Consider the following 25,473-nt stretch of genomic DNA (forward strand, 5'->3'; position numbering starts at 1 on the left):
AAACCTGGAATTCTGCTGGCAATGACACAAAAGTGCTGAGATAACATGGTTTCTGCAGGATATTGAAGAACGGGTCACATTTTATTTATGTACAGGGTGTGGCCATAAGTTAGAATTATTGAGCACCCGGTTGTGGCTGCTGTAAATTGACAGGAGCCTGTCTGACTGCACATCCATCAGCCCTTTGCAACTATTGACATGGAACCCAGATATTGGGAGCACGTGCTCCACATCACGTGGGACGGGCACCACGTGATCTCCCCTCCCTCCCTGGCTCTGCGCACGCTCAACCTCGTTTTCGGTGACATCGACTCCGGGCTACGGCAGGCCACTTGTGACTAAGTACACGGTGAGCGGACGCCAGCTCTTGGCGCGCAGGTACGTGCAAACAACAGGGCGGTTTCATTTCTCTTTGCCCCCGCAAACTTCAGCGTCGCGGCGCGGGGGTGGTGGCCTCCGCGTTATCCCTTCCCGGCTGCTGCAGAGGGCAGGCGGCCGAGATCGCTCCGTCCGAGGCTTTTTGGGCCTCTGCGCTGCCGTCATTCCAACCGCCAGTCAGCGGCCGTTACTGCCAGGCGGGAAGGGGGTGGGGCCACGCCTCGGCGACGCTCCCTTCCGGTTGGCTGGTTGGACTGTCACTCTAGCGCGCATCACCTTGCCCCGCCCCCAAAGGGGCAGAAGCAGGAAGAGGGAAGAGAACCAGGAAGTGAGTGCTGCGCCAGGCTCCTGACTGCATAAGAATTACAATCACTGACATGTGGCGTGACATTTGTTGTTTTGCGGCGGCGGCAGTACAATGTAAGACGTAAAATTACAAAAATAAATAAAGAATGCAAAAAGGTAGTGTTCATGGACCATTCAGAAACCTGATGGCGGAGAGGAAGAAGCTGTTTCTGAATCATTGAGTGTAGGTCTTCAGGCTCCTGTCCCTCCTCCCCGATGGTAGTAATGAGAAGAGGGCATGTTTCAGATGGTGAGGGTCCTTAATGATGGATGCCGCCTCCTTGAGGTACCACCTCTTGAAGATGTCCTTGATGGTGGGGAGGGTTGTGCCTGTGAGGGAGCTGGCTGAGTCTGGTGTTGTTGCTGAAGGTTGCAAGGAAAACTAGTGGGGGGAATGGGATTACAGCGAGCTGGCGTAGATGTGATGGGCTCACTGTCCTATTATAAGAAGGTATGGAAATATGGATAGACTTGTTGGATATTGATCCAACATAACTCCTGCTGCTCAGGGTAGACTAGCACGAGACTTTCCTGTTTCGATGCATGAGGAGAAATAAATTAATTCAAACAACTTCACATTCATACTTATTTCCTTACTGCATAGAAAGTGTCTGTTCAACCCATGATGTCTATGCTGGCCCCCAAAACAATCCCATCAATCCTGTCCTCCATTTTCCAGCAATCTAATCAAACAACATATTTGCTATGTGTAAAACCAGCACAGTGTGGTTTTACACATAGCAGCAGCAGCAGCATAGCCAGCAGCAGCCCTTCAGGTCCACTGGATGTCCCAATGCAGCAGAGTCCATATTGTGATGTAGGGAAGAGTCATAGTTATAAAGTACAGAAACAGGTCCTTTGGCCCAATTTATCCATGCTGACCAAGATGCCATCCTGAGCTAATCCCATTCATCTGTGTTTCGCCCATATCCCCCTAAACCTTTCCTATCCACAGATTTATCCAAATGCCTTTCAAACATTGCAATTGTATCTGCCTCTACCACTTCTTCTGGCAGCTCGTTCCATATACGTTCCACCTTCTGTGTGGAAAAACTTGCCCCTCAGGTCCCCTTAAATCTTTCTCCTTTCACCTTAAACCTATGCCCCCTAGTTTTAGACTATCCTACCCCAGGAAAGATGCTGTTGCCATCCACCCTATCTGTGCCTCGCATGATTTTATAAACCTCTATAACATCACCCCTCAGCCTCCTTCACTCCAGGGAAAACAGTCCCAGCCTATCCTTTTAACTTAAGCCCTCCAGTCCCAGCAACATACTTGTGAATCTTCTGCACCCTCTCGAGCTTAATCACACCCTTCCTATAGTATGGCGACCAGAATTGCACATAATATCCCAGCCATGGTCTCACCAACGTCCTGTACAGCTGTTAACATGCCATTCCAACTCTTGTACTCAGTGCCCCATCTGATGAAGGCAAGCATGCCATACGTCTTCTTCACCACTATGTCTACCTTAGTCTACCTGTGTACTGCAAAATCTCGCAACAGCAAAGGCTGCAGCAACAGCAATGAGCGAAGGATTGACATTGGCGTTTACGTAATGAAAGACTGTGCCCCTGGCAGTGCTGTGCCCCTTCAGTGCAGCTGTCACCTTGATGTTTGTGCTCAAGTGTCCGGATTAGGACTTTAATCCACAACCTGCTAATGTGGCGGCGAAAGTGTGACCCTCTTGAGCCACACCTGATGCAATTGTCATAGACATCCCTACTATTATCCTACAAAGGTCTGAGTGTGTGGATGTAACTGTTTATTAGCGTTCTTAATACTTTTAAAGGTATCCTGTCTTGCTTATATATGACAGGATGGAATTGACACCAGTTTGACTTAATATTCTAAATAAAATTTTGTGTTTAAGTAGCAGACATATAGAATTGTTAATAGGTTTCACAAATTGTTTTGATTTGGCAATTTTCTGAATGTACGCATGAAAAAATTTTCACTTTTGATAGTTAAGAGATGCCTTTTAATTTTATGCAAAGTTATTTCAACCATTGCTTTCTCTCACATTTCTCACTTGCACCCTAGTCCCCACTGCAAGTATATGGGGATTGGGGTGGTAGAGAGAACACATGGTTGGAGATGAAACAACATCTCAAGTGTTGGAATTCGAATATGGGAGGGCAGGCAAGGTAGTGTAGCGGTTAGTGTAACGCTATTACAGCGCCAGCGACCCGGGTTCAATTCTAGCCACTGTCTGCAAGGAGTTTGTACGTTCTCCCTGTGACTGCGTGGGTTTCTTCCGGGTGCTCCGGTTTCCTCCCACATTCCAAAGTTGTACTGGTTAGGAGTTGTGGGCATGCGGTGTTGGCTCCGGAAGCATGGCGACACTTGCAGCTGACCCCAGAACATTCTATGCAAAGATGCATTTCATTGTGTGTTTCGATGTACATGTGACTAATAAAGTAATCTTACCTTTTGCATAATGTAAAGTAAAATGACAAAAATAAGGATCTTGGCTAGATTTTTAGTAATTGTAATCTGTGAACAGTTAACTCTGTCTCCTTCCACATAAGCTGTCCAACCTGCTGAGTGTTTCCTGCATTTTCTGTTTGTATTTCAGATTTCCAGCATCTGCTTTTTTTTTGGAATTGCAATATTTTTATGAACAACATGATCTATATTTTAAAATATGTCGTACAGAGTAGAGGGACTTAAGATATATGGAGAAACCAGTATTGCCCTCCTTAAGCAAAGAAGACTAAGAGGAGATCTAATTGAGCAGTTTAAAATTTTTTTTTGGCAAGCTAAATACAGGGAAGGTGATTCCCCTGGCAGGAGAGTGAGTAACCAGATGTAACTGGTAAAAGAAGAATGGGATTTTTTTTTATATGGAATGTGTTATGATCCCCGACCCTAAAGGCATGGTGAAATCAAGTTCTGGAATACATTTCAGAAGAGAATGAGATAAATGTTTGCCCTTGTAAATATTTCTGTCCTGGCATGGGTAATTTTGAGAAGCTGACATAGGTATAATGGGTGAAGTGGTCATCTTGTATATTTGTTGTTTCTGGGATTTGTTTTGGTGGAAACTTTGCATTCATTAAATTTTAAACAAATTCAAGTTTTAATTGTTTTATAACTTTCAAAAGGGTTGTCTTTCAATTTTGCCTTATCTTGAAGCCTGCCTTCTCTGTGCTGATAAGAATGATAGTGTTCAGAGATTGTAATTCTTTAATCACTTCCCAATATTCAAGAGGTCCATGCAAAGTAAGCTGTTGTCTTAGTAGTTGATAACTGTATTTGCAATAATATTTGATAATTTGTCTTTTAGTTGTCCCATTTTATTTCAACCATTGTTCCATGTACTCTTCAATTGTTTATTGGGCAACTATGTCATCAGCTGTTAGAATCTTTATGATATTACATAGAACACACAGCTCATGCCATCAGTAATGCTCCACTTGAACTTCCTCCTTCCTTTCCTCAGCTACTTCTGTCAGTATAACCCCTTCTTGTCCATGTGCTTTTTCTCACCTCCCCTTCAGTGGATCTATACGATTCACCGCAACCCCATTTTGTGGTAGCAAGTTCCACATTCTAACCTCTTGTAGGGAATTCAGAAGGAGCTTCTTTTTTCCCCATTTGGATTTCTGGGTGACTATTTTGCATTGATGGACTCTCTTTATACTCTTCCCTACTAGTGGAAACCTCCCTTCTGTTAACACTCTTTCAGAAACCTTCATAGATGTTGAAGATCTCAGTTAGGCCATACCACTTTCCAGTTCTATCCCTCAAAAGAAACCCTGGTGCCTTTTCGCTTTCTGGTATCGTAGAACAGTATAGCACAGGAACAGGCCCTTTGGCCCACCATATCTGCGCCAACCATGATGCCAATCTAAACTAAACATCTGCCTGCATGTGGACCGTGTCTGTCCATTCCCTGCCTGTTCTTGTGTATGTCTCTCTCTCTTTCAATATTTTTATTGATTTCAAATAAAAATACAAAGTGCATGAAACAAAGGAAAAAAACAAAATGTTACAAAATAGATTATATTGAATCACACTAGAAATCACAATGCTTCATATTGATAAACAAAAAAGATAACAATTAATATTGATAAGTTGGAATAATTTTATTATATAAAAAAATCTTGTGTATGTCTAAATGCCTCTTAAAAGTTGCTTTCGTATCTGCTTCCACCACCTCCCCAGCAGCTTGTTCCAGACACCTATCATCCTTAGTCTTCCATTCACCCTCTCCAGTGCTTCTGTATCTTTCTAATAACATGGCAACCAGAACTATAGACAGGATTCCAATGTCGTCTAACGGCTTCAGCAAAATACCACTTTCCAATTCTATCCCTCAAAATAAACCCTGGTGCCTTTTTGCTTTATGGCTTTACGGACTTGTGGCAGGACTTTGAGATTTTGATGTATTTGTATTCTGAGATCCACTTGCTTCTGTACTCCAGCCTGAATTACCCCTTTCTAGTGACAAGCGACCTTACCAATTGTTCCTATAAAAATGTGTGATCTTACATTCATCTGCAATGAACTTCACTTGCCGGTTTTTGCCCATTCTACCAGTTTATTCATGTTGTTTAATTTGCTGAAGTTCTCGTCAGTATTACTTACTCACCTCCCTCCTCACAATTTGGTATAATTTGCAGATTTAGAAATTATTCTTTATTCCATAGTCGAAGGCATTAATGTAAATTGTGAACAGCAGTGTGCAAGCACTGATCCTTGTGGGACACTACCACCAACCTTCACTGAACAACTCCCCTTTACACCCTACCTCTACTGTTAAAATAGTCGGTCTTATTAATCAAAGCTGGGTAGTTATGCTGAATTTATGAACATACTGAAGCTTGCAATTTGCAGGAAAACAACTGGGAATAAATGGCATTAACATTAGTTTCATTGTGCTTAAATATCACATTTAAATGTATGCAGAAAAAAATTTAAGCCTTTTTTGATGAATTTGGAGAGGGTTTTTCAGTTCTTTTGTTTCTTTTTCCCTTGTGTTCTTATCTCGCTTCCACTTTAATGAAACTTGTCACATCCACCTATAACAAGTTGCACATTCAAGCCCTTACTTAATGTATTAACATCATTTTATTATTCATACCTCCTAGTTTAGGTCTTGCCACAGATAGAAACCTTTATTGATACCTGGAAAAAGTCCCTTTAAAATTTTAAGGCTTCATATCAGCCCTTCAAACAGACCCATGGTCTAAATGCTGATTGTTTTTAGTTGCTCAACTGCTTTACCAGGAAGAAGGCTGATTTTTGTCACAGGAATCAATCCCAAATCATTTTGGTGCAGTGTGATGGAAGGGCTTATGAGGAAACATAGCATCCCTTACCATTGCATTCCCTTAATGTTGAATATCACTGTACCAAGTGTAGTTGCTGTCCAGGTATTTCTGCAGTTATTTGTTTCTATGTGAGATAGGAAAGCAAAATAAATGACAAATGAGACAGTTTACACTAATAGGAGCCTTGTTGAAGCATAGGATTCCATAAGTGCATGAGAAGTTGCAAGAAAAATTTTATAACAGTTTTGCCAGTGATGCACTAGTCTTCAAATAGTTGAATAATAACATTTACTTTTAATGGAGAAATGGGAGTGCTCTAGAACTTCAAAGGGTTGTAATTCAGGTAATATTTAACATCAAGCCATGTAAAGATATATTGTTACTGAAAATGAAAAGCTTGGTTGGCTGGTTCTATCAAGATTAACATAGAATGGGTTCATGTGGAAAATTAGTATTGTATCATCATTACAATTTCAAAATGTGTTGCTAATTTAACAATGTGTTTCTTGGAAAAGAAACCAAAACTAGCTTTATCTTGTGTGCCATTCACAACCTATATCCCTTCTTTTTAGGCAATTCCTCTGGATTGGGGATGACTTGCTTCCTCTCCTGTTCTGAGGTGACCAATGCTGAAATTGCAGATTCCTCCACAGATAGGGCAGGAGGTGCCTGGTGGTGCATGAAGGAGCTAGTTTGTGAGATGGTGTACTCCTGCCATTTATGCAGGGCCCCTGTGTGCTTCCAATGTATGGACTCGCGTTTCTTAATACCTTCCCAAATGCTCCCTCTCCACTGAGTGGTTGTGGGCCAGAGGCCCCCAGGAGTTGATGGGGATAGTGCATTTTTTCAAGGAGGCTTTGAGCAATCCTTGAATCTTTTTCTCTATCCGCCTGGTCATCTCATCCTGTGACAGAGCAGGAAACTGATGCTGGGTAGGTGGACAGCCTAGCAGAGTTGACTGAGTGTAACTGTAGCCTCAGTGCTGGCAATGTCACCCTTGGTGAGCCAGCAGCTCAGTACAGACAGTGAAGAGCTAAAAGTTGTTGCAGAAGAAATGAGTTGATTTTAATTCAGGAACACCCCACAAAATGATGATAAGCAGGTAATTTGCTCTAATGATGTTGGTAGAAAGAAAAATATTGACCAGAAAACTGAATAAACCCTGAGGGAGCAGGCAGAGTTTTGGTTCATCCTGTAATCTGAGCAGTGGTACATCCAAACAGTGCAGCAGTCCCTCACTGCTGAAGTACTGCAGTTGGAGCATCAGCCTTGATTTTATGCTCACTTCCTGGCATAACCTACGACCTTCTGACTCAGACCCAAGAACACTATCCGCTGAGCTACAGCAAGTCCCCATTAGAGGTAATTGTAATTGTACCTTTAATCAATATTTAAAAGACATTTGGATGGGTACATGGACAGGAAAGGTTGAGAGGGATAAGGGCTAAAATGGGCAAATGGGAGTAGCTAAGATGGGCATCTTGGTTGTCTTGGATGAGTTGGGACAAAGGGCCTGTTTCAGTACTGTATAACTCTGTGACTCTAGAGGGATAAAAATGTCAAGAGTTTTTATCTAGTTAGTTGTTTGCTCCAGGAAACTTTGTTTTGTGGGTTGGTAGACTCCCTAACGGACCAAGCTGTATGTAGTGCACAAATGTTGAATGAGCCTTATGTATATCCTGTGACAGAGCAGGAAACTGATGCTGGGTAGGTGGACAGCTAGTGGACAGCTAGTGTTGCTAAACTGTAGTGATTAGGGTTGTGTCAGTTGGCTCAAGAACTGAATGGTTGAAGGGAAGTAGCTGTTTTGGTTTTAACATGTGCCAATTTTAGTTATTGTGTAAACATAGGACTTGTCTACATATATTGTGAAATACTATTGAGAGTAGGTGCTCTGTTGGAGGACTGTTTCATGGTCATCTCCAGACTAGAGAAGTGCAGGAAAATCCTCATTTACATATGCCTCTAACCACCTCCACATCCAAGTGCCTCTACTTCTATTTCTTGATCTATAGTGTATTCTCTCTCCTTGAAGCAGTTGGAGACCATGAAGTGCAGTGAGCCTATTCCATTATTTATTTAGATCACCACTGATGTATATATTGAATCCAGCTTCCTTCATTGACTCTGTACCTCCTAATGCCCTTGTCTAACAAAAAAAAACATATCTTTGAAATTCTCATTTGACCACACCCCAGCATCAGCTTTTTGGAAGTCTTTGTTATTGCCATAAACGGTTGGCTGTTTTGTCCATGTCTTCGGGAACTTCCAGATGAATCCTTCTGCTATCTCCTAAATCCTCCTTCAAAACTTTAGTTTTCCAACACAGCAAAGTTCAGCATTGTCTGACTTCCTCCCTGCTCTAGTTTTTTACTTCACTTGGTGATGTGTATGTAGAATGTCCATGTGGTGTGATAAAGAATGCATCCATGATTTACCGTTTTTGTTACTAGAAATGTTTGTTTCTTGCACAGAAGGCTGTATCTCGTTAAGCGATAGTGTAACTGTTCCAGTGGTAGTCAAAGTCGAGTTTATTGTCATATGCACAAGTACATGTGTGCACAGGTGCAATAAAAATCTTACTTGCAGCAGCATCACAGGCACATAGCATCATATAAGCTGCATTCACAAGAAAAACATAAACATAAAACAATTTTTACAAAAAAGAACAATTAGAGCAAAAAAACCTATTTTACTGCAAAGTGATCAAAGTGGTCACAGTGTTGCTACACTGTAGTGATTAGTGTTGTGCCAGTTGGCTCAAGAACTGAATGGTTGGAGGGAAGTAGCTGTTCTTGAACCTGGTGGTGTGGGGCTTCAGGCTTCTGTACCTCCTGCCAATGGTAGCTGCGAGAAGGTGGCATGGCCCGAATGGTGGAGTCCTTTGATAATGGATGTTGCCTTCTTGAGGCAGCGTCTCCTGTAGATACTACTGATGATGGGGAAGGATGTGCCTGTGGTGTATTGGGCTGAGTCCACTACTCTCTGCAGCTTCTTGCGTTCCTGTGGATTCGAATTGCCATGCCAGACTATGATGCAACTAGTCAGGATAGTCATTGTAATGGTTGTTTTCTGATTGGTTATCAAGAAATAAGTTGTTGACTGGAGGTAGCAAGACTGAGAGGGAATCCTCCAATCTGATACCAGAGAGTCTTCATTCCTGAGTTGCTGTTTGCAAGATGATCAATAGTAAGAGATTGGGCATGGGGCTGAAACCTTTGGCAATCTGTCCAACTAGAGTTGGCAACCCACAGTCTGGTCCAGAGTGAAACTGGGGCTGATCTCTAGGCTTGGGGTTGAAAATGATGAGGAGTTTGAAGCAAACAAAATATTCAATTCCCTGTCACAATACAGCTGCTTTCTGATGCTTGCTTGATGGAGTATAAGGATGCTTGTCCGTATTCTCTGGTCAGTGGTGAGGAATGGCCTGCAACACAACTGCCCATAAAGCTGTACTGGGCTCTGTGGTGTGGATGTTGCCATTCCAATGCCACTTGTTCACGTGCTTTCAAAAGTGGATCTTTGGTGTCTTGCAGTAGGGATGTCATCAAACTAATTAAGTTGGTCAAATTGAAGTATTCTGTAAGGCTGTAAACTAGCAATTAAATGTCTCTAATTTTTAAATAACCTCTTAAATGTTTTACAGAGAGCAAAATAATGATTGGGATGTACGCTTCGATAAGGGTAGAAGTTGGAGTAAGTCTGAGGTACTTTGACTCGTATAGAATAAGTATTTCATGACGAGAGGTTCTTCAGCAGTAATTATGGTTCAGTACGTCATTAAAGATCTGTTAGCATTCATTCAACAAGTTGTTATATTTTGAGTAATTTTTCACAGTGTCGATAGTGCCGAAGAAGCTGGTGTTCCATCCAATCAGTGATTCTATGTTAATTGCCCCAGCCAAGGTTGCAACAGTACACTTTGTAGAAGAGCAAAGTTTCATCGACAGTCACTTCTGGATTTCTGTGTTTTAATTGTGCATGTGTAGGTATCAAAGTTGCTGTCAGATTTTGAGTAATGATTGTAGTGGCTGCTGTTGAGGTTCAAGTTTATTGTCATGGGCATACGTACCCAGGGTATAAATACCATGAAAATTAGCTTTTTGCAGCAGCAGCACAGAACATTACAAACATGATAAACATAAATTACATAAACTTAAATTAACATAAATTATACATAACTTATATGACAGAATAAACAAAAATAACATAACAACATCAGTGCAAGTTGAGGAAAATATAGTCTGAGTTTTTTCAGGTCGCTTCAAGAACCTGTTGGCAGTGGGGAGGAAGTTGTTGTTGAACCTTGAGGTGTGGGTCTTTGGGCTCCTGTACCTCCTGCCCGATGGCAGCAATGAGAAGACTGCATAGCCTGGATGTTTGGGGGCCCTTAATGATGGATGTCGCCTTCCTGAGATATTGCCTCTTGTAGATGTCCTCGATGGTTGGGAGATTTGTACCTGTGATGGAACTGGCTAAGTCCACTGCGCTCTGTAGCCTCTTGCGTTTCTGTGTATTGAAGTTTCCATACAAGGTCATGATGCAACCAGTTAGAATGCTTTCCACTGTACATCTGAAGAAGTTTGTCAAGGTCTTTGATGATATGCCAAATTGCCTTAAACTTCTAAGAATGTGGAGATGCTGGCATGCCTTCTTCATGGTTGCATCTATGTGCTGGGCTCAGGATAGATCCTCCAGGATAGATCACAGAAAAAGAGTGAGCTGTGTAAACAAAGAGGAGAAGGAGATGGCAACTGCCATCCTTCGTAACAGGAGGTGATGAGAGAGACAGAAGAGTCTGGGTGGTCTGCCATACATGGACCAGGAGCTTCCTGTCCCCAATAATGGCCCACATTTCCCGTGCAGCCCAGAGCCCCACACCCTGGCACTGAGCGGCCACACTGCTCACCATGTGGCTGCTCTGCATCACTTCAGCTCTACACACTGATCTGCAGGGAGATTCATCGCCATGCCAACGGAGGGCAGGGATTCACCCCAGATTCCCAGAAGAATGCAGTGGCAGGGAGGACAGATGTTTGTGCCAGATTCCCACACAGTACGCAGCCCAAAGCAGATGTCTTTTTAAAGTACAGTTTACAGTTTAAAGTACTGTTCATTTTCTGACTAGCAGATTGAGTGCACTCTAACAAATCTATGCTCTGGAAGTTAGTACCAATTGGGGTACTGGTGCATTGTACTGAAACTTTGCAATAAGGGACATTGCCAACAATTTATTTCCTAACTGCTGCTGTACCTGCAAGTAAGGAATGGAGGGTATGAGCTACAAGGAAAGGTTGGACAAACTTGGGTTGTTCTCCCTAGAGCATCGGAGGCTGAGAGGAGACCTGATAATTTTTTTTAAATTACGAGAGGCATGGATAGAGAAGACAGAATCTTTTCCCGAGGGTAGAAATGACAAACACCAGAGGACATGCTTTTAAGGTTATGGGGGGAGGTTTAAAGGTGACGTGAAGGGCAAGTTTTTTTACATAGAAAGTGGTAAGTGCCTGGAATGGGTTACCAGGGGAACTAATGGAAGCAGGCAGTTTGGTGGACTTTAAGAGGCTTTTAGATAGACACATGAATATGAAGGAAATGGAGGGATATGCATGATGCACAGGAAGAGGACATTTAATATAAATTAGCATCAAGATTGGCACAACATCGTGGGCCAAATGTCCTGTCCAGTGCTGTACTGTTCTACATCTATGTTCCAAAGCAATACACAAACTTTGTTTTGCACTCTTTTAAATGTTCAGTGAAACATCAAATTGACAAGTGATGATATCTTGTTTAATTTTTTAGCACCATCCATTTCAAAGCTATCCAAGGTGTTGTAGCCACTGTCAATTTTAAGAGTGCATAATCTTCAGCACTTACTTCCTGACAGGCACTTCCTTCGCACTAACACAAGATGCAGAAAAAAATAAACTTGCAACATCATTTGATATTGCAGCTTGAAGTTTCAAATGTCTTCTAAATCTTTTAACCAATTCCTAGTCATCTGATAAAATATTGTCTGCCTTCACTGCGTTTTCTCTGTAACTCTAACACTTTATTCTGCATTCTGTTATTGTTTGCCCTTGTACTACCTCAATGCACTATTGTAATGAAATGATCTGTATGGATGACATGCAAAACAGTGCTTTTCACTGTACCTCAGTACATGTGACAATAATAAACCGATTTACCAATTTATTACAATCATTTCCAACTCTCATAACAAAAATGTGGATTTGTGAATGCACCTTGTACACATAATAAAACGTAACAATGGAAAACAAATAAAACTGCAGATGCTGGAATCTGAATCAAAAACAGAAATGCTGGAAGAACTCAGCCAGTCAAGCAGCATCTGTGGAAAGAGAAACCAGTTAATGTTAAACAAGAAACAGTAAAACATTAACTGGTTTCTCTTTCCACAGATGCTGCTTGACTGGCTGAGTTCTTCCAGCATTTCTGTTTTTGTAAAACATCTCAAGTTCTTTAAGGATATGTACCAAAAAGCCACATAAGGAGATGTTTGGAAAGATAACCAAAAGCTTAGTCAAAGAGGGAGGGAGATTTTAAGGAGTGTCTAAAAGGGGGCTAGAAAGGTGGAGGATTAGTACAGCTGCCAGAGGTGAACCATTAAAATCTGTGATGCTCAGGAGTATGGCTACAAAATGAAAATGACCAGATGTTGATGTTAGTTGAGAGACACCAGGCAAAGTAACCCTGATCTTTATCAAAATATCGGCTTGGGATCTTTTACACCCAGCTGTATGGACAGAGAGAACTTTCGCTTAATGAGTCATCTGAAAGAGAATACCAAAGAGTGCAGCACTCTCTCATTGTACTTGGTCTCAAATTCTCATGTTTTGATGTCCTTGTTTAGCATTCAGGCTTGTGTCTATGCCGAGTCTTTTTCATGAACTAAATCAATGGGAAGTCAACAGCTTGGTATTGCTATATGCCAGCACTGTCACTCTAATATCACAGGTCTGACGGGATGTGACTGTGCAAGTGGGGTCATCGAATGCGCTTGTGAACCACTTCTGTCTATGTTGGGTCCAGGCATCTGTGCATGCAGAGAATGGCAACAACCAGCATATTGAAAGCCCAATAGTGAGTCAGGAGAAAATTATAAGCACTTGGGTTTGAATTAGGTCCAGGCCGGCCACAGTCAAATAAGTTCCAGGCTTATACCCAATTTTGTACCCATGCAGACCTCCATACTAAGAGGCCGGAATTAGCTATGTAGAAATAATGTGGAGTGAGGAACTTGAAAAATAATTTAATTTTACTTGAGCAGTGCTCAGAAGGAGCCTACTCTGATGTCAGAGATTGAGATTGATTATCTACACATCATTTGCATCATATAACTGTGTGTTTTGATGGAAGAATAAACTTGCTTCCTTCAGGATATGAGGTTTGGGTCATGAGTTCCACTTGCTGCAATCCATATTGTTCCTGTTTCAATAAACTGTGGGCAGTTTGCTTTGTTGAGTAAACAAAGACAGCCTTTGGTGAGTGTACTTCCACCCTCTAGCTCATTGACTGGCACACTGGTGACCATGGGTACTCTGGTTTAAAAATTATTGTGGGAATGCAAAGCTTTGCAAAAACTCCAAATGCTGCAGGCATTGTGGTGACATTGCTGGCATTTAGCATTACCAGGCTGTTGACTTCCCATTGATTTAGCTCATGGAAAAAAAAACTCTGCATAGACACAAGCCTGAAGGCTAAACAAGGACATTAAAACATAAGAACTTGTGACACCCCAGTACAATGAGGGAGTGCTGCACTGTCCGTGGTGCTGTCTTTCAGACGACTCATTAAACAAAGGTTCTATATGCCCACACAGCTGGGTGTAAAAGATTCTAAGCTGATATTTTGATGAAGAGCAGGGTTGCCTTGCTTGGTATCTCTCAACTAACATCAACATCTCGTCATTATCACATTGTTGTTTATGGGAGCTTGCTGTGGCCACACTGGTTGCCATAATGCCACATTACATGTGATCATATTTCAAAATCAGTTCAGCGGTTGTGAAATGCTTTAAGATATCCTGTAGCTGTGTTACATTAACTTCAGTGACGGTGAGCAGGCCACGTCATTGCATGCCCAGCACCAGTCTCCCAAGACAGGCCATCCATCCTGAGCTCTGACGTTGGAGGAGATTACCAGGTGGACAAAAGAAAAGATTCAATGATGTGCTCAAAGCCTCTTGAAGAAATGCCATATTCTCCACTGACTCCCGGGAATCCCTGTCCATGACTACTCAAAGTGGAGGTGGAACATCTGGGATGGTAGATAATCTCTGATCTCTGTGCCAGGAGCACACAGACCCCCTGTGCAAGTGGCAGAAGGAGCACACCCTATCAATAACTACAAACCAGCCCACCCTGTCGACCACCACCTGCCCCATCTGTGGAAGAGATTTTCACGCTGGCCTCATCAGTCATATGAGGACCCACACAAATGGAGTGGAAGCAAATGATCCTCAATTGCAAGGACTTGTCTAAGAAGAGGAATGGTGCAAGTGGCTGAGTGCATGTATGCCATTATTTTAGTTGTAAAACGTTGAATATTCCAGTTGCTACGAGAGAGCAAAGTAGAGGAAAAACTCTCTTTATTCAGTGAAAGTCTAAATCAAAAAAGCTTCACCCTCCTAACTAACTTATACCTGACATGAAGGAAAAATAAGCCGGGGAGCAGAGAGAAAAGCAAATAAAAGATCTGCAATTCAATCTTGAGGTTCTGTGCATCTTAAACATTGAATTACAGTTTGTACCTTGTTCAAAATATATTTTGTAATGTGTTCATTGTCATGCATCTTAAGAAAAATTAGGCTTTGTGAGGAGAAATTGTTAAGAAATTCTTGTCGAAAAAGAAAGCCTTTGCAGTACAGTTCACTTCGGCACTTCTCCAGGAACTTAAGATACATGCTCCTTGTGATGTAGATTACAAAAACAGAACTTGGAATGATAAAAAAGCATAAATCACATAAATAAGGCTCTCTCAGAGAGCGCTTAGGGATCAACCCCACTGGTGAATTAGGAGTCGATTTATCCTAGACTGATAGCATGTTTCTTTCTTTGAAGGGCATCAGTGAGCTCAATGGATTTTTACAACAATCCTGTCATCATCACAAATGCTTGCTTGATATTTCAGTTTTAATTAACTGAAATTAAGTTCTTCAGCTGCGGTGGTTGGACTTGGACATACTCAATAGTCCAAGTATTTAGTAGAAACTAGTTCAGCAACTTCACTATTCTACCATACCCTTACAAATACAAATAACTCAAGACAACTATACCATGTTAATTTATCCACCCAAGAAACTTTTGTGGTGTGTCATCCAAATAATTCCATTGATTTTGCTTTCCTGGCCCTTTCCACGTATTGATCATTAAAAATCTTCCAATACAAGTCTGTTATTTACTTCTCACTAGTTTGAATCCACCTCCACTTTTTCATGATCACTAATGTTCCAGATGAATGTCTCTTAAATGTTAGTTGCTATTTGTATAACCAAAATCACTTCAGCCATCTTTAGTTGTCCAAAGCCCAGATTTCTCCAGGTTTCCTTAATAGCTTACTCAGCTGACACAGGAGATCGACTTTGAGATTATTCCCTGCATTATCTCTAATGCTCGCATATCATTCTCTTGCCTCATTTAAACTGAATCAGACTCTCTGAGATCGTGGTGTAGTTTGACTCAAATTCCTAAGTTTTAATATGGTTTACTCCCAATTTATGCTCCATTGTGTTGACTACGTATTCTCATTTTCAGGTTGCCAGGTTAGTGGGTGCTTTAATGATCTGTGCTGGAACCTCAACTCCTTACGCTTTATATTAATTACACAGATGAAAGGACCATGTGTAATGTCTCCAAATTTGTTGCCTTCACTCGAAGCTAGTTGGGAAAGCAAGCTACAATAAGGATGCAAATAACTTGCAAGATCTTGGATAGCTTTGTAATGGATGATGATGAAAGAAAATTTCAGCTCTTATCTGCATGATATGCAGATAAGACTATAGTTTAAAAAAAAACACACCCACATTTTAGGACGCTATTTAAAATGGTCTGAAAAATTTAAAGAAGCTATGATGAAAGACAGACAAGATTCATTCTGAAGTGTAGTTCCTGATGTAATGTAGGAAGCAACTAAGTGATAACTTCATCATCTTTTTGGTGCTGTTCCATTGAACCACTCTTCAAAACCAGAACAAAGAATCTATTGTGTCCACCTTGGAGGACATTGTTTCATTTTTAATCCAAAACAAGGCACCTCTGACAGTTGGCGCCCCTGGGAGTATAAACCTGGATTGTGAGCTCAAATCCCTGGAGCAGGTCTTGAATCTATTACCTTCTGATCCAGTGGCGTGAGTTCCTCTCCCCCAGAATAACTTTGCTATGATTTGAAAATTCAGATCTCTTGCTGTGCGAATGGATGCTTTGACATAAGATTTAAATCACGGAGTTAGCACCAGGAGGTAGTCCGTGCAGAGACGTGGTTTGGCCCATGCTATATCTATTTGCCAAAACATCTTTTGAAACCCACTGGGAAATATTTTGAAGTTTGAGTTTACTTCTGTTTTGTCCAGCTGTTTCCCTTACCGTATTTAGTTGTGCATCCAGCTGGGTACGTAAACTAACAAACCCCTGTTTGCGTGACATACTGTCGATTTAACATCATATTGTCTTCCTGGAAGATAGGGGAGTGTTGGACACAGAAAACACCAACTAAAAATCTTTCTTTATCCACTTTGGAATTGTATAGCTCCATGTCTGCAACTGAAAACAAAATGACGTGACACTGTATGAACTAGAAGAAGAGTAGGAGCAAAAAATAGAATGAGGAAATTACACAAGCAATTTGATTGGTTTCTAGACCCAACCCTGATTCCTCGACAAGCATCTTTGGAGAAGTAAAAAAGAAGTGTATGTTGTTGTGGGCTGTTCTTGGTTCTCTGCTTGCTTTTCATTGTGACTTTTCTTACCTGTCCACATGGGTAATGGATATTAGTTATTTGAGGTGTTGGGGTGTGTCACACGTGTGATTCACTCAGATAGGTGGACATCCTTCTTCTGTGGCTGCTGCTACACACTTTTGACATGTAGATAGACTGACTTCTTGTTGGCGGTTCCAGTTAGAACAGCTGAAGGTGCTGGACGTCTGTCCGTGCGCTATGAAACATGGAAGTCCAAGACTCACTGAATCCCGAATCATCTGTCCGTTCGTTCTTACTCCTGGACTCCCATAGGGTCCAATAGAGATGCCTAGTCTTGCTGACCTAGGTAAGTCTTGGCATAGGACCTGAGATCCTATTAAATATAATGGCCATTGTAAGTTTACATACTAGGAGGCAAAAGAAGAGATAAATTTCTTATTTCAAATTTGTTGACTTGAATTTAATGAGGTGACCTGATAGAGGTGTATGAGATGATGAGAGGCATTGATCTTGTGGATAGTCAGAGGCTTTTTCCCAGGGCTGAAATGGTTGCCACAAGGGGACACAGGTTTAAGGTGCTGGAGATGTCAGGGGTAAGTTTTTTACTCAGAGAGTGGTGAGTGCGTGGAATGGGCTGCCGGCAACGGTGGTGGAGGCGGATACGATAGGGTCTTTTAAGAGACTTTTGGATAGGTACATGGAGCTTAGAAAAATAGAGGGCTATGGGTAAGCCTAGTAATTTCTAAGGTAGGGACATGTTCGGCACAACTTTGTGGGCCGAAGGGCCTGTATGTGCTGTAGGTTTTCTATGCTTCTAATTGTGTTTTTAATTCTGTTAATTATTTTAAAATTTGATTACTTTGATTTTGGCAATCTTGAAATGCCTCAATGACAAAGACATTTTAAAACTTAAAATAGCTTACAGGTTTCACAGCTGTTAAACCCCACTCGCAGCTTTGCTGACTGTGAGTGGTAATTTGGAGTTGGGGCCTCACCTGAGACACAGTCACCATCTGGACTATAGTACTGAGCTCCAGCATGTGAGAGCCCACATGATAGTCCCTCTGTACCACACTGTTAATTACAGACGTGGATAAATCTGAGGTGTGGGGCTGAATTCTGGTTAGTGGTCTGATCCAGCTTAATCTGCCTCATCGTGTTGTGTTAAAGTGCAACATAATGCACACATACAGGAGAAAGGTCAGCCTCACTCATCAATATCTGGTGAACTTTTAATGAGTAACTTTTGTAAACAGTCAAGTCGAATTTATTGTAATGTGCACAAGTATGGTGAGGTACAGGTACAATGCTTGTAGCAGCATCACAGGCATGTAGGTACAGAAGTTGTTCTTACTTTGTGAGTAAGTATACATTTAGTGCTTCCTTAAATTCCTCTTTTAATGTCCCCTTTAGCAGAGTGAGTCTATACACTCCAGAGTTTAGAATAATGAGAGATAATCTCATTGGGGAAAAATACTGAATTCTTCTGAGGCTTGAAAGGATAGCCATAGGAATGATGTTCCCCTAGCCAAGGTGTCTAGACCAGGGGTCATGGTCTCAAAATAATATGTTAGTCATTCAGGAAAGGTAAGAAATTCATTCACTTAGAGGGCAGTGAATTTCTGGAAACCTCTGCCCAAGAGTGCTGTGAAGTGTTGGTCGCTGGGTGGATTTGAGGCAGAGATCATTAGCCTTCAGGATGTTGAGGATTACTGGGATGTGCAGGAAAGTGGTGGTGAAGTGAAAGATCGTCCATTATCTTATAAAACAGCAGGGTAGGGGCTGAGTGGCCTATTCTTCACTTTTCTTGTTCTTATGTTCTTAAGACTATTTATTTCTTGCAAAAGTGTTATCCTGTGTTTTGTCTTCCATTGTTAAAGGGTTTCCATGGCATTGTGCAAGGAAGAGCAATGGAATTCTCCCAACTCACTGGTCAACCTTGTGCAATATTACTAAAATAGATTGGGGAAGACATTGGCCTTTGGCCTTTGGTCTCCACGGCTAGAGTTGTGTGCAAGCATTAGCCGCAGGTTGCGCCTGCCTTCAGCGTGTTCTGCTCCATTGACAAATGGAACCAAGTACACAGATTTAAGTCATGGGTTGCAGGAGCTTGCTGGGAATAAATTGAGTCTTGAGTTTCCCTACATTACAACAGTTCACAAATGTCCTAAGGACACACAAAGCTCTAACTAAATCCATGTTGTTCCAACTTGGGCAATTGTGCTACCTGGTGATCCAGTGCGAAACATATAGTGATAAGTATGTCTTCTGTCCTTTTTCCACTCTTTGAATTATCAACTCATTGATGCACAAAACATTGACACGAACTTCATGTAAAATTAGCATCAATGTTTTGTGCATCATTTAGTTGAATTTTATCAATGCAGTTTCCAGCTACTTCATTTTGACTGTGATGAATATTGATGTTATGAGGTCAGCCTGCCTTGTCTCTACCCTCTGACCCCTGGGGTAGATCATTTTGCTTCTGTATCTCATTACATCTGTGCTCACACCTGAGAAGCGGGAAGGCTGTCCAATTTAAACGAGTGCATCATATTGGCAGGTAGCTTTAACGTCAACCCAAACCATCAAATCTGGAGTTTAGGACTCTCAAACATCTTGAGTTAGTTCTCTTACCAGCCAAGAAATCATACTCGATTATTGCAATGTAAAGTGTGTCAGAATATTTTTTCAGATTAGATTTTTAGATTTAGATTTAGATTAGATTTAAATTCAGATCAGATTTTCAGATTCAAATATTGTGTCAGATTAGCATTTAAGAAAAAAATAATTGAATGTTTATATTAACAAGAAATAGTCATACAATTAACAAGATAGCTCATAAGCAACTTAATGCCACCTCTTTAAACTTAAGTGACTACTTAGTTAATCTTTTGCATGTCTTTTTTGTGGATTAGAGGAAATTTAACATAAAATGGCATTATGTCATCTCCAGGTGTTAAACTCACAGATACCTTATCACACATGCAACATGTTATTTTGAGAAGCTGAACTTTTTTTTAAAATTAGGTGCCTTTTCTGGCCTCACAATGAGCTTCTGAGTTCATTGCGTCTTTTGAATGCATGTAGAAGTCATTGTGAGTCAAGACTATTACTCTGCACGCATTTACCTCAACCACTGCTTGGTTGAGTTTAGAAGATGACCAAGTTTATAAGGCCTTATTGAGTAATTTTATTCAAGGTTCCTCATTGTGTGAGGGTGGCATTTTTTGTATAGCAGTTAACAGTTTGGGTAAAAGTAATACAGCCAATCTGGTGGGGTGGAGGTGAGGGAGGGTGGGCGGACAAAGAAAGGAGTAGGATCTTCCATGGAATGAGCATGGGTTCAGCAAACAATAAAGTATGAAGGAAAGAAGAAAGAAATCTCTAATCGGTTTTGATAAATTCAGCTTTCCTCTGGCTCATCCTGTCTTCCAAAAATGTGCAATGGACAAAGTGAACTTAAGGATCCAGAACACCACTGTGCCAGGGAAAATCGGGTTTCGGTAACTAAGTTCAAATTCTGAAGCTTGCTTGGTGCACACATCATCAGGTTTTTTTAAACAAGGCTATCTCTTAAAGATAAGCCTTATGTAAAGTTTCATTTAAACCAAACCCAGCCCTCCTTTGCATTTCTTGCTATTCAATGGCTGTTGATTGGTTTTAAAAAAAAAGTTAGATTATGGGTCTATTATGACTTCTCCAATAACTACATTATATTGCTAAGGATAATCTTACTATCTGAGCCACAAAAGTAGAACAATGAACAGGAGAAAAAAGACAATATTAACTGCTTAAAGAGTACCAGACTGGGAAAATGGACATGAGCTGTCACAGAAAGAGTTGGAAAGGACACATTTAGCTGAAATGAAGGATGGTGCAGGAAAGTACTCCAATCTGTCTTGTCAAGATCAACTTTACTCTGGTACCTTCCAATTGCCTATTGCTCATGCCAGCTCTGCAAGGAGAGTGAAACAAAAATAGAAAATTCTGGAAACACTTGGGAGGTAAGGAAGCATTGTAGAAAGGGAAACAGAATTAATATTTTGGATCCGGGACCCTTCATATGAACAGGAAAGATGAGAAAATTAGTTAATTTAAGTTGCAGGGAGGGTGTGATAGGGATAAATAGGACAAAAGGAATACCTCTGATGGGATTATGTCAGGTCTTCTGACTGAATCCACCGTTTATGGGGCTGTCTAGTTGATAGATTAATGAGAGAAGTTGGAGAAAGAGAAACCAAACAAATGGACATGTAAAAAATGTGAAATGCAGGTCAGAACTGTTTGGAATCATTGGAATCACCTAGTTAACCCTGGCCTTGCCCAAACAGAAATATACCTTTCAACCTTTGTAGTCCTCCCCCATCCTCTCTGTAACTTAAAACTATTTTATTTTCTTACATTCCCAGTCCTGATGATGGGAACATGAGAAATGCTAACTGTTTCTCTTTCCACAGATGTTGTCTGACTTGTTGAATGTTTCCAACATTTTCTGTTTTTATTTCAAGTTTCCAGCATCTTCAGTTTTTATGATTCTCAATTACTGCAGAAAGACTGAACTTAGAGTTCAAAGAGTGATACAGCATGATGTCCCATCTAAGCTAGTCCCATTTGCCAGTGTTTGGTGCATAACTTTCTAAACCTTTCCAATCCATGTACCTGCCTAACTGTCTTTTCAAAGTTGTTATTGTACCTGCCTGAACCACTTCCTTTGGCAACTCATTCCACATAGGTACCATCCTTTGAATGTAAAAAAGCGTTGTCTCTCAAGTTCCTATTAAATCTTTCCCTTCTCACCTTAAACCTATGCCCTATAGTTCTTCATTCCCCAACCTTGGGAAAGAGACTGAGACTTGAACTGTTTGTGGTGGTGTGAAAAATTCTTTCACTTGATTTGTACCATTACATCTCCAGAGATAGATTCTGCATCCAGGTCCTGTTAAAAAAAAAATGGCAGATTTGCAATGAGGAAAGCACAGTCAATGTGTACTGAGTCACAGTATGGCCTGGTTTGGGCATTCTTCTTGCATAAGACTTTTCCCTGAAGTCTGCTTTGCTTCAGTCCTGTTCAGAGGCAATTAGTAGTTTGGAGTTGGAGTGCACTGCTTGATAGTGTGGCAGATGCAGATTCAGTTGCAACTTTCAAAATGGAATTGGATAAAGACTTGAAGGAGAAAACAGCTGCAGTTATTTGCTGAAAGAGCAGGGGAGTGGGATTCACTGGATGGCTCTCCAAGTGAGTCAGTCCAGCTTTGATGGACCAATTAACTGCCTTTAATTATGTACTCTATGATTCTATATGTATTCTGTTTAATTTGGTTTTTGCTGTCACTTTGCATCTAATTAGTGGCCACTAGATGTCAGGCATGCACCAGTTTTGGAAGCATGCACAGTGCCTGGCTGCTGTTCAACTGTTGTGTTTAGCAACACAAGTCTGCTGGAGCTTGTGTTTCTGTTTGGACTTAACAAGTACAGGCTGGTGAATGGATCATTGTCTGCTGGGATTTTCAATTGCCATGTTAAGTCCAGCTGATTCTATGAGACTGGCATGTTCAATGCATGCATGCACTGTTCCCACTCACTAATGGGCTTTTGCTTCCTGATAATAGGATTGTTTGTGCAGTTTTCATACATCTGTTGTACGTGTCTGTCTGAATTATTAAAACCACTCTGAGGTCTGGCATGTTTACATGTTGCAATGGTGGCCCAAACAAATTTGGAAGTTTTCATTTATGCATTTTCATTGTAGCTCCATTTCAGAATTTCATTGTTCAATGTGTAACGGGGAAAAAAAAGGAAACTGTTTTATTAACACCATCTGTCGGTGAATGCAAACTACCTTAAATGTATGTCAAACAAATCTTAAATGATTTCTTCTACTTGGAGTCAGAGTTATTTTCTTTTTAAAAGCACGAGGTCGGGAATCTAAGCTTGCAGCCGGCCAGCAGTGCAACTGCTGACCTCTGTCACTTTGTCACTCTCTCTCTCATTTCCTGGATGCCTTTAATTCAGAGGACATACACTTTGAAAACTGTAGGAATTCTAACAATGGTGCGTGATAGGAGAACAGGTTGCAGCAGGTGTCCAGTGCTTTAAGCAAAGCCTATATAATGTGATGCTGGATTTCAAAACTGTTGCTGGTAAAGCTGGACTACACAGCATCAATTGATGAACAATGATGATGAGGCTCTACGGGGCACTAGTGAGGCCTCATTTGGAATACTGTGCACAGTTTTGGGCCCCACGTCTTAGGAAGGATGTGCTGACGTTGGAGAGGGTTCAGAGGAGATTTACGAGGATGATTCCAGGAATGAAAGGGCTTACGTATGATGAGTGTTTGTCGGCTCTTGGACTGTACTCACTGGAGTACAGAAGAATGTGTGGGGACCTCATAGCGACATTTAAAATGTTGATAGGAAAAGACAGAGTAGATGTGGCTAGGCTGTTTCCCTTGGTGGGTGTGTCCAGGACCAGAGGGCACAATCTTAGAATTAGAGGGTACAGTTTCAAAACAGAGATGAGGAGAAATTTCTTTAGCCAGAGGGTGGTGAATTTGTGGAACTCCTTGCCATGTACAGCAGTGGAGGACAGATCAGTGGGGGCTTTCAAGGAAGAGATAGATAGATATCTAAATAGTACAGGTATCAAGGGATATGGGGATAAGGCTGGAAATTGGGATGAGAATAGGTTTTTTTTCTCTCCCCCCCCCCCCCCCCCCCCCCCAATTCCCCATTTCTCATTTTTTTTCCCCTTTTCCTTGGAGCAGACTCAATGGGCCGAATGACCTGCTTCTGCTCCCTTGTCTTGTGATCTTGTGAACAAGGATTTTACATACAAAACCATACTGTGGATGCAGGAAACCCTAAATAAAAACGCAGAGCTGGACAAACTCAGCAGGTCGGGCAGCATCTGTGGAGAGATCTATGTTTTGGGTTGCTGAACCTTTCATCAGATCTCAAGATATTTGAGACCAAAAGTTGTAAGATGCAGGGAAAAGTTTGAGGAGGGGCGAGGAAAGTAGAAGGGGAGAGAGGAAGAACAAAATAGAAGTTTGTGATAAGGTGGAAACAAGGAGAGATGAATGGGGTGATAGTGAATGCAGGCTGTAATGAGATGTGTTGAAAGAAAAGAGGGGTCTAGGAGGTGTAGATGGGTGTAGCAGAACTATTATCTAAAATTTTGAAGGGTGCTGTTGTGCACTTAGTTAAGAAATGAAGTGCTGTTCATTTATTGAGCTTGGGACTTGCTGTAAATCATCTGCAAACAGCAGAGCCTGTAACTTGATTGTGATACTTTACTGAAAAAAGATTGAAATTCTGACCAAAATATTCTAAGAATCCATGATAGTGAGGTGGAAAGATACATTTTGCTCATAAAATGTTTGCCATGGCAAACTGGAAGCAAATTACACTAAAACATAAGAAACCTGTTAAACTTTGCTCCTCACCTTTTACAGTGCTTCATAGTTTTGGTACCAGAACATGTTTCAGCATCCAGAGAGTGGTGCGTCATCTATGGCATTCACTTCCACAGAAGGCAATTGAAGCCAGTCATTACCTACCTCCTTCTATAGAGTATATTGAACTAATGGCTAGTGATCAAAGGATATGGGGAGAAAGCAAGAACACGGTACTGAATTTAGGTGATCAGCCATGATCATATTTAGTTGCAGAGCAGACTCAAAGGGCTGGATGACCTATTCCCACTCCCTAACTTCTATGTTTCTATGGTGAGGGGACAATTGAGATCTGAATGAATGAATGAACCTACAGGTGAGATTTAAGGACTGAGGAAAATATAAAGGAATCTGAGAAGACAAAATGGGGCTATTTAAATGATATATAGAAAGAATTATATAGTGAGGGAAAGATTGGTTAAGAAAATAAAAACTTGAAACTCATAAATTCCATAAGAAGAGTTGACTACATGCGGGAATGAGAGTAACAGTTTCAATTCTTCCCATTTTCTGATGAACCGATTAGCACTGCAGTAACAACTGCATTGTTGGGAAGGTGCTTGTATTAAGTTCCAGCCTCAGCTAATGGGCAATTGCTCTGCAAATCCAGAAGATTCTCAGAAATGTCTGAGAGGCCCAGGACAAGATGCAGTTTGTATAAAGCAAACTGCAGAGCAACATTAAATCAACAGCATGTCCTGAGGAATCTTAACTCACAGTGCACATCTTCATTCCCTGAACTTGCTGGTTGACTTGCACACCACTAATGCCATGGGCCGTTAAAACAGTTATTTTTCCAAGAAGGTTTTCCAGGTCTTGCTTTCTGCGGCAAAGTGAACTGAATGGCCTCATTCATCCAGGTTATTGAAAATTTAAAATGATATGGGCTTACTTTAGTACTATTTTTCTGTCTGTCCTGATGTGTCCAGATTCTCAGTATGGCAGGATCTGGAAGTATGCAGGTGACCTGCTTTTCAGGGAGACATTTGTAAATTGTATCATTGGCTTTCTGTTACCATTCAATTATCTTTTTCTGAAACTAATACTGCTAAAGTGACAGATTAACCAG

General features: G+C 41.2%; 1 protein-coding gene across 4 annotated transcripts in view; it reads left to right on the forward strand.

Annotated features, from left to right (window-relative positions):
* Window positions 1–316: 316 nt before the first annotated feature.
* Window positions 317–25,473, forward strand: part of znf407 (zinc finger protein 407) — a 379,875-nt gene continuing 354,718 nt past the window's right edge. For 2 of the 4 annotated variants that reach the window (XM_052023962.1, XM_052023966.1), the window contains exon 1: window positions 317–378. The gene's annotated coding sequence lies outside the window, so the exon portion shown is untranslated. Of the gene's footprint in view, window positions 379–9,646; window positions 9,711–25,473 lie in introns of those variants that run through there. The other 2 variants (XM_052023963.1, XM_052023965.1) reach the window with 2 other exon arrangements.

This window comes from Pristis pectinata, chromosome 9, assembly GCF_009764475.1.
Source record: "Pristis pectinata isolate sPriPec2 chromosome 9, sPriPec2.1.pri, whole genome shotgun sequence".
Taxonomy (NCBI): Eukaryota; Metazoa; Chordata; class Chondrichthyes; order Rhinopristiformes; family Pristidae; genus Pristis; species Pristis pectinata.